We start from the raw sequence: 10,283 nt of genomic DNA, 5'->3' as shown, positions 1-10,283 counted from the left end.
GGGAGGCAATGGCCTAATTGTATTGTTGGATTATTCATTCAAGTATCCAGATGATGATCTGGTGACCTTGGTTTGAGTGTTGCCATGGTAGTTAGTGCAATTTGAATTCAAGGGAAAATTCCAGAAGTGAGTCCGGTGATGACCATGCAGATGTTGTTGTTTGTTGGTGAAATCCATCTGGTTCACCATTAGCCTTTAGGCAAGAAAATCACCATCCTTGCCTTGTCTGGCCTACATTCGACTTTAGACCCACAGCAGTAGGGTATCAGTATGTTATAAAGAAATCCTCTTTGATATGAAAGTTACTGAGAAGTCTTCAGCATAATGATATTGAGAAGGTAATGTGATTGCCTTGTTGTAAAGTAATTAGTGAAATTCCATTTTCACTATTTTAAATTGTTAACTAGCTAGCAGAAGAATCTAAGGTTCTGATCTATGAAATATTTGTATTTGCATGTCATAAAAATTATTTGTTTGCTGCTTTGTTCAGCCTGTAGTATTATCGAATGATTATATCACATTTGTTGTACTTTTTTTCCATTACCAAATCGCTTGTGGTATATTTTTTCATCTATTAACCACCAACAGTAATTCAACTGCGTTTTCCAACTAATCTGTACTACCTTTATCTACCCTCTGCAAAAGCGTTGCAGTCAATCCCATTTATGTGCTCTTTTTCTGTGGCCCTCCAAATATTTTCTGTTAGCATAATTTAATTCCTCTTTGTCAACCATAATTTAGTCTGCCTTTTCCACATTGACCCTAGATTCAAGATCCTAAACCCACACTGTTTTAAAAGGAAAGCTTTGTTTCTTTCTTTACACTATTCATGACTTTGCTATTCACCCTGATTTTGGTGACCTTTAGTCCTTGACCTTTCTGTTGAGAGAAACAGATTTCTCCTCTGGCTGTCAACCCAATTTATCTCATGTTTTCCTGACTTGAAGGAAATCAAACACAGCTTCTCCGTTCCATCCATAAGACATAGGAGTGGAAGTAAGGCCATTCGGCCCTTCGAGTCCACTCCACCATTTAATCATGGCTGATGGGCGTTTCAACTCCACTTACCCGCATTCTCCCATAGCCCTAAATTCTTGTTGTCACAAGGAATTAATCAATCTCTGCCTTGAAGACATTTAGCGTCCCGGCCTCCACTGCACTCCGTAGCAATGAACTCCATAGGCCCACCACTCTCTGGCTGAAGAAATGTCTATAATGCAATCTGTAAGGCGATTGCAGTTTAGCTAATTTAATGAGGGGCTGCTTATGGTGCCAACTGAAAGAGCTGAGACAGCCGTTCAGTCTCCTGAATGTTTGCTAATTGAAAATCGGGGGAGCATCCGTATAGGATATAACAAACGGTTGAGAATATTCATCTTAATAAACACTATCCGAGGAGAAAGTGAGGTCTGCAGATGCTGGAGATCAAAGTTGAAACTTTATTGCTGGAACAGCACAGCAGGTCAGGCAGCATCCAGGGAACAGGAGATTCGACGTTTCGGGCACAGGCCCTTCTTCAGGAATGAGCAGAGAGTGTTCAGCAGGAGAAGATAAAAGGTAGGGAGGAGGGACTTGGAGGAGGGGCGTTGGAAATGTGATAGGTGGAAAGAGGTCAAGGTGAGGGTGATAGGTCGGAGTAGGATGGAGGCGGAGAGGTCAAGAAGAAGACTGCAGGTCAGGAAGGCGGTGCCGGGCTGGAGGGATTCGGCTGAGACAAGGTGGGGGGAGGGGGGATGAAGAAACTGGTGAAGTCCAAGTTCATCCCCTGTGGTTGGAGGGTTCCCAGTCGGAAGATAAGACGCTCCTCCTCCGACCGTCGCGTTGTTGTGGTTTGGCGGTGGATGAGTCCAATGACCTGCATATCCTCGGTGGAGTGGGAGGGGGAGTTGAAATGCTGTGCTACAGGGTGGTTGGGTTGGTTCGTCCGGGTGGCCCAGAGGTGCTCTCTGAATCGCTCCGCAAGTAGGCGGCCTGTCTCCCCAATATAAAGGAGGCCACACCGGCTGCAGCGGATGCAGTAGATGATGTGGGTGGAGGTGCAGGTGAATCTGTGGCGGATATGGAAGTTTCCTTTGGGGCCTTGGAGAGAAGTGAGGGGGGAGGTGTGGGCGCAAGTGTTGCACCTCCTGCGGTTGCAAGGGAAGGTGCCAGGAGTGGAGGTTGGGTCGGTGGGGGGTGTGGATCTGACAAGGGAGTCGCGGAGGGAGTGGTCTCTACGGAAAGCTGATAGGGGAGGGGAGGGAAATATATCCTTGGTGCTGGGGTCTGTTTGGAGGTGGCGGAAGTGACGGCAGATGATGCGCTGTACATGGAGATTGGTGGGGTGGTAGGTGAGGACCAGTGGGGTTCTGTCCTGGTGGCGGTTGGAGGGGCGGGGCTCAAGGGCGGAGGAGCGGGAAGTGGAGGAGATGCGGTGGAGGGCACCGTCGACCACGTCGGGGGGGAAATTGCGGTCCTTGAAGAAGGAGGCCATCTGTGTTGTACGTATTTTGAACTGGTCCTCCTGGGAGCAGATGCAGCGGAGACGAAGGAATTGGGAGAATGGGATGGCGTTTTTACAGGGGGCAGGATGGGAGGAGGTGTAGAAACACTATCCGACCCAACCACGAGACCGGAAGCACCTCCCATCTTTGAAGGTCTTGTTTGATTTTGTCAAATAATTGAACATTAGCTTTGAATAGCCGAGCCTGAACATGAGTCATGAATGTGCTCAAAACTCCTCTGTGACCACTTAAATGGGAATTAATATTTGCCTTCAAGACCTAGCACCTTCGTAAAACCACCCATAGGCATAGCCTCTGATTTTGCAAGATTAATGGGCGGTGCGGTGGCACAGTGGTTAGCACTGCTGCCTCACAGCGCCAGAGACCTGGGTTCAATTCCCGCCTCAGGCAACTGCGTGTGTGGAGTTTGCACATTCTCCCAGTGTCTGCGTGGGTTTCCTCCGGGTGCTCCGGTTTCCTCCCACAGTCCAAAAATGTGCAGGTTATGTGAATTGGCCATGCTAAATTGCCCATAGTGTTAGGTGTAGGGGAATGGGTCTGGGTGGGTTGCGGGTCGGTGTGGACTTGTTGGGCCGAAGACCATGTTTCCACACTAAGTAATCTAATCTATTCCAAAAAAGTAATCTAATCTTGTACCCCCAAAAGGCACTGATGCATCGTATCAGGCGAGGCACAGAAACTGCTGGATTTGACAAAAAAAATTAGGCCAATGGTTCAATCACCAACGTAAAAAGCAGTGGCGAAAGGGGACAGCCCTGCCGACTGCCCCTAAAAATGTTAAATTGCTGGATTGCACCCATTGGTGATGACTGCAGCGAGAGGGTCACTGTAGAGAACCTTTACCAATCTCATAAAGACTTCACTCAAGCCAAACTGCTCCAGAGTATACAAAAAGGTACGGCCACTCAACTCGGTCAAATACTTTCTCTGCATCTAGAGAAATCACCAATCCGTGTATTGACTGTTGTTGACATGCTTGAATTACATTAAGCAGCCTCCTAACATTATTGGAGGATCTGCGGCTCTTTATGAAGCCCAACTGGTCCTCTTTAACAGTAGAAGATAACACAGTCTCCAGCCTAAATGCAAGAGTCTTAGAGAGGATTTTAAAGTCCACATTTAAGAGTGAAATGAGCCTGTACGAAACACAATCTTCCGGGACCTTCCCTTTTTTAAGAATAAGTGAAATATTGGCCTCTCTCAGAGATGGTGGGAGACAATCATGGCTGTATGAGTCATTAAACATGGTGAGCATTGGGCCTGACAGTATGTTTATAAATTCCTTATAGAATTTGCTGGGAAGTCCATCAGGACTGGACGCCTTTCCACTCTGAAGCTGCTTCACAGCCTCCTTCACCACTTGCTCGGATAAGGGGGCATTGAGAAAAGACTCTTGTTTGAGGGGTCACACCGTGGAGCTCCAGATCCTTAAAAAAAAGACTCAATTTTGGCCCGCCACTCCTCACAACCCTCAGATTGGTATAACTTAGAGTAAAGCCTCTGGAATGCAACATTAATCTTTTTGGAGTGACATGTTAGGTTCCCAGACCTTTCCTTAATCGTTGTAATGGCTTGAGGGGAGTTTCTTTTCCTAGCAAGATATGCTAAGTATTTGCCTGGCCTGTCACCGTGCGCATATAACCTTTGCTTTGCAAAAGTAAGCTCCTTCTTTGCTGACTGCGTGAGCACGGAATTCAATGCAGACCGCAGCACCGTAATCCTCTGTAGCTTAACCAACGAGGGCCTGTCCAAGTCAGCCTTCTCAGCTGCCTTCAACCGTGCTTCGAGAAGATGCTGCTCACCCTTCCTTCTGCTGCTTCCTACTGGCAGAGTAGGAAATAACTAACCCCCTGGCATAGGCTTTGGCAGTTTCCCCAAAGGACAGATAGAATACTAATCGAGCCCAAGTTAATGTCTAGAAACACCTGAAATGCCCTAGAGAAGTACTGCACAAACTTATTATCCTTGAGGATAAAGGGATCCATTCGCTAGTTTTAGATTAGATTACTTACAGTGTGGAAACAGGCCCTTCGGCCCAACAAGTCCACACCGCCCCACCGAAGCGCAACCCACCCATACCCCTACATTTACCCCTTACCTAACACTACGGGCAATTTAGCATGGCCAATTTACTTGACCTGCACATCTTTGGACTGTGGGAGGAAACCGGAGCACCCGGAGGAAACCCACACAGACACGGGGAGAATGTGCAAACTCCACACAGTCAGTTGCCCGAGTCGGGAATTGAACCCGGGTCTCTGGCGCTGTGAGGCAGCAGTGCTAACCACTGTGCCACCAGTGTCTTGAACCCACTATAATGTCCTTAATCTTAACCAACAGGTACACTGGAGCATGATCGGAAATGGTAATATTACCAATCGTACAAGATACCACCAAGTCCAGGGGGGAACAGAAAAAAAAAAATCAATCCTGGTGTGACATCAGTATGGATTGGAAAAATACATAAAGTCCCTGCCTGTAGGGTGGAGATGCCTCCAGACGTCCACCAACCCTAACTCCCCACACAGATCCACTAATTGTTTAGTTTGTACAGAGCGTATCGGGGGGGCCTTTGGGCAATCTGTCTACTGTGGGATCTATGACACCATTGAAATCTCCCCCTATAACAATATGCCAGGACTCGAGACTGATCAGTTTAGAAAACGCATCTACCAGAAATTTGAGGGAATGGACTGGAGGGCAATTAACATTTAAAACACCATATTCTTCCCTGTTTATCAGGGCTTTGAGAATTACAAACCTCGCGTGTGTGTCTTTAACACACTCTGGTAACTTAAATGGGAGATTCCTCCTTACCAATATAGCCACTCCCCTACTTTTGTATTAAAAGATGAAAAGTAAACCCGATCAAAGCCATTCTGCTGTCATTTCAAATGCTCCCTATCATCCAAGTGTGTCACCTGTAACAAAGCAAAATCCACCTCCTTTCTAAGACTCAAAAGTACCTTCTTCCTCCTAATTGGTGAGTGACTCCCCTTGATGTTCTAGGTACACCATTTAATCAAGTCATTAGCCATAACCTTCTGCAGTAACATTTAAATTCCAGAGAGGAGGAACTTGAACCACAAATCGCTAAGCCTTCGTGTCGCAAGATCCATCGAACATAAAACTGCACAAACTAAAACCACTACATTTAACAAACCTAAAAAGCTATCAAAGATTACATACAACAAAAACCATAAAAACAAACCAACATATAAAGCACCAACTGTGCTGAATAGGGGAACTCACCCCTTGCCCAAAGAGGGCAACTACTCACCCCAAATCCCAATTTCCCATCCCATTGCCAAGACTGCAGCCCAGGCATTTAGATACCTAAACCGGGTATAAACTGCCTGTAAGTAGGCATCTAGCCATCCCCCACCATTTTCCCTCCTCCTAGCCAGAGCCGCACTGCAAACACAAGCAGAAAAAGAAAGAAAATACACCATGGAATAGCAATGTGAATAAATTATTTTTTTAAAAAGAAAAAAGGGGTAAATACCCAACCTTTGGTATAACTTAATTTAGAAATTGAAAGTACACATCTCAACTGCTGCCAAACGTAGTTTAAACCAGCATTACCAATTTAGAAAAAGGAAAAGAAAACCCCAAAAGGACTTCCTCTGCTTTTTAAAGAAAAAAAACAAAGACATACCCAAACAACACTACTATTTGTACATACTAAATTAATCAGATTAGGTTAATTTGTCTACAAAGTCTCCTGTCTTCTCCCACGTGTCAAAGAGATGTACGGATCCATCTAAGGTCATCCAAAGCACCGCCGGATACCTCAGAGTACTGGATCTTGAGCTCCCTCAGTCTTCTCTTGACACCATCATAGGATTTTCTTTTCTAGATTACCGCTGCTGAGAAGTCCTGGAAGAACATGATCCTAGAGTCCTTGTAAATTAGGGCCTTCGGATCCTTCCCCTGGATTCTGGAAGTTTCCATGATTCTCTCCTTATTTCTATAATAATGAAACCGCACTAAGAGAAGAGGAGGACGTTGACCCAGACCTGATCTCCGTGACATGACCCGGTGAGCCCTCTTGATCTTCAAGCCTCTCAGTTCAGCCTCCAAGTTAAGGAATTTCGGCAGTCAGTCCTCAATAGAGTCCACCAGCCGCTCACCTTCCTTATCCTCTGACAGACCAACAATCCAAATATTTTTTCTCCTGCCCCTGTTCTCAAGATCACCCACTTGGTCACGCAAATTAAGGACCTGTGTCTTACCCCCCTAGGGCTTGGATCCTATCTTTGGAGGAACTGGTATTAGCTTCCACCACTGTAACTCTGTGTTCAACCTTATCCGTCCTCTTTTTCAGGTCTCCCAGCTGCTGTTCATGCTTCAGCATGATAGAGATCAGGGCCAGCTTCTCCTCTATCTGCTACCCCAATATCTCAAGATTTTGCGAGCTCCTTCACCAGGGCTCCAAGGATACTGCAGGCTGAGCCGCAGGCCTGGTCTCGGACGCTCCTCCTCCCTTCTTTGGCATCTCTGCATGGTGAAAACGCAGGTAAATTGATTTTTCACAGTTTCCTGGGACTCTATGACCTTTCTAGAGTCCCAGGATATCGCAATGATCCGTGTTGGGTGAGTTAGACATTCACCCCACTTGTGCTGCGGTGTAGAGCTCTGCAACACGATCCTCCTAGATCGCCGTCATCTTGGATCCCCCTTCACCTGCCTTTTGACCACCTTTTTTTTTCCAACCTTCACTGCCATTTTGAGAAATTTAAACGCATAGTGCCCAAGTCTTTGTTCATGCATCTGCTTTGGATTCCATTTTCTTTTATCTCTTTTCTCCAAAAAATATAATTTCACACTTCTCCACATTGAATTTCAATTGCCATGTTGGTTTATAAAATCTTGAGGGGCACAGGTAGGGTGAATAGAGAAGGTCTTTTTCCTTGTATGGAGAAGTTCCAAACTAGATGGCATAGATTTAAGGTGAGATGGGAAAGATTTACAAAGGACCCAAGAAGTAACTTTGTCATTAGATTAGATTAGATTACATTACAGTGTGGAAACAGGCCCTTCGGCCCAACAAGTCCACACCGACCCGCCGAAGCAAAACCCACCCATACCCCTACATTTACCCCTTACCTAACACTACGGGCAATTTAGCATGGCCAATTCACCTGACCCTGCACATCTTTTGGACTGTGGGAGGAAACCGGAGCACCCGGAGGAAACCCACGCAGACACGGGGAGAATGTGCAAACTCCACACAGTCAGTCGCCTGAGGCGGGAATTGAACCCGGGTCTCAGGCGCTGTGAGGCAGCAGTGCTAACCACTGTGCCACCGTGCCGCCCGCCGTCATGCAGAGGATGGTGTGTGTATGCAACAAGCTGCCAGAGGAAGTGGTGGAGGTGAGCATAATAAAATGTTTAAAAGGCATCTGGATGGATATATGAATAGGAAGAGTTGAGAGGGATATGTGCCAAATGCTGGCAAATGGGAGGTCAGATTGGGATGTTTGATCGGTGAGGACAAGTTGGACTGAAGGGTCTGTTTCCATGCTGTCTGACTCTATGACCTATTCTTAAAAATGTGTTGCTGGAAAAGCGCAGCAGGCCAGGCAGCATCAAAGGAACAGGAGAATCGATGTTTTGGGCATAAACCCTTCTTCAGGAATGAGGAGGGTGTGCCAAGCAGGCTAAGATAAAAGTTAGGGAGGAGGGAGGAGGGGGAGGGGCGTTGGAATACGATAGGTGGAAGGAGGTTAAGGTGAGGGTGATAGGCCGGAGAGGGGGTGGGGCCGGAGAGGTCGGGAAGAAGATTGCAGGTCAAGAAGGCAGTGCTAAGTCTGAGGGTTGGGACTGAGAAAAGGTGGGGGGAGGGGAAATGAGAAAGCTGGAGAAATCTGCATTCATCCCTTGTGGTTGGAGGGTTCCTAGTTGGAAGATGAGGCGCTCTTCCCACCCCCTCTCCAGGAGAATCAATGTTTTAGGCATAATCCCTTCATTAGGATTCCTGAAACATTGATTCTCCTGCTCCTCAGATGCTGCCTGACCTGCTGTGCTTTTCCAACACCACACTCTTGACTCTAATACTAAGATACCATTGCTTTGACTTGCATTACAGGCAAACATACCACTTTATTTTCCTAATAAATTGCCGCAGTTGCATGTTAATTATGGTGATGTGTACATGAGCAAACCCAAATTTCTCAGAATAACAACACACATTAGTCTCAGAATTTTTATAAAATATTCTGATTGTACTCAGTACAAAATACTGTGGTTGCTGGGAATCTGGAATAAAAACAGAAAATTCTGGAGATATCCAACAGGTCTGGCAGTGACTGATTGACTGATGTGAACTTTCTGCCTGAACCATTTCCTCTCGAAGAGCTGCTGAACATTTCCAGCATTTTCCAAATTTATTTTGCGTGGACAAGTAGCAGCTCCACAGCCAGCTTTGGGCTCTCATATTTACCATCATATTGGCACTCTGTGTTTACAGAGAATCCATGATTTTATCCATTCTCACTGCAGTAGAGATATTTAAGGAAGTAATATGCGTTGCAGGAGTAGGAGGTGATATATCCAGTTTCTAACTTGTCTGACAGAGGCAAGATCCTTTTGGTCAGGAAGATTTATATTCATTCTTTTCTTTTACTGACTCCACAGATCATTGAGTTGCAACCAGTAGACAAAAAAAAAATTGAAAAAGAGACTAAAATTGTAATACTTAGAGCTAGAATATTATTGGAGAGGTTGAGGACTCTGGATCTGCATTCAATGGCGTTTAGAAGGATGAGGGGGGAATCTTTTGAAACTTACAGGAAACCAAGATGCCTGGTTAGAATGGACATGAAGATATTTCTACTAGTAAGAGAGACTAGGACCCGGGAGGACATGCTCAGGGTGAAGGGATGATGTTATAGAATTAAGACAAGGAGAAATTTCTTCAGCCAGAGCGTGGTGACTCTATCGAATTCAGTGCTGCAGAATGCTGTGGAGACTAAGTCATTGAGTGTATTTGACAGAAATAGATAGGTTCTTGATTAGTAAAGGACTTAAGGGTTACAGGTAGAAGGCAGGATAATGAAGTTGAGAAACATATCAGCCACAATCAAATGGTGGAGCAGACCCGATGGGCTGAATGGTCTAATTCTGCTTCGAAATCTTACTGTCTAATATAATGGAGTGGGATTTTGCCCCACAGTTAGACTATTTCTGGAGTATTACATACTGAGCAAAGCACATTGGAAGAGTTACATTGGTGTTGAAGTGAGTATGGATTTCAGCAGAAAGTTACCATAACTCCTGGATCATGAAAAATCACAAACTAGATTTGTATTCTCTTCATGTCCAGTGGGTTCAATTCCTGCACATGGTAAAGAGACATACGGTATGGAAACAGACCTTTTGGTCCAACCAGTCCCGCCAACCCTAGTCCCAAATTAAACTAACCCTACCTGCCTGTCTATGCTTGGCCCATATCCCTCCAGATGTTTCCAATGTATGTACTTATTTAAATGTCTTTTAAACATTGTAACTGTACTCACACCCACCACTTCCTCGGACAGTTTATTCCACATGTTAACCATTTTCTATATAAAAAAATTGCCTCTCATGTCTTTTTAAATCTTTCTCCTCTTACCTTAAAAGTATGCCCCCTAGTTTTGAAATCTCCACCCTAGGGAAAAGACACCTGCCATTCACTTTATCTATACCCCTTGTGATTTTATAAACCTCTCTAAGGCCACCCCTCAACCTCCTGTGGCTTCAGTGAAAAATGTCCCAGCGATTCAGTATCTCCACATT

This window comes from Chiloscyllium plagiosum, unplaced genomic scaffold (assembly GCF_037043375.1).
Source record: "Chiloscyllium plagiosum isolate Xiang-an unplaced genomic scaffold, Cpla_swu_hap1 HiC_scaffold_20, whole genome shotgun sequence".
Taxonomy (NCBI): domain Eukaryota; kingdom Metazoa; phylum Chordata; class Chondrichthyes; order Orectolobiformes; family Hemiscylliidae; genus Chiloscyllium; species Chiloscyllium plagiosum.
This window is presented reverse-complemented; position numbering follows the sequence as displayed.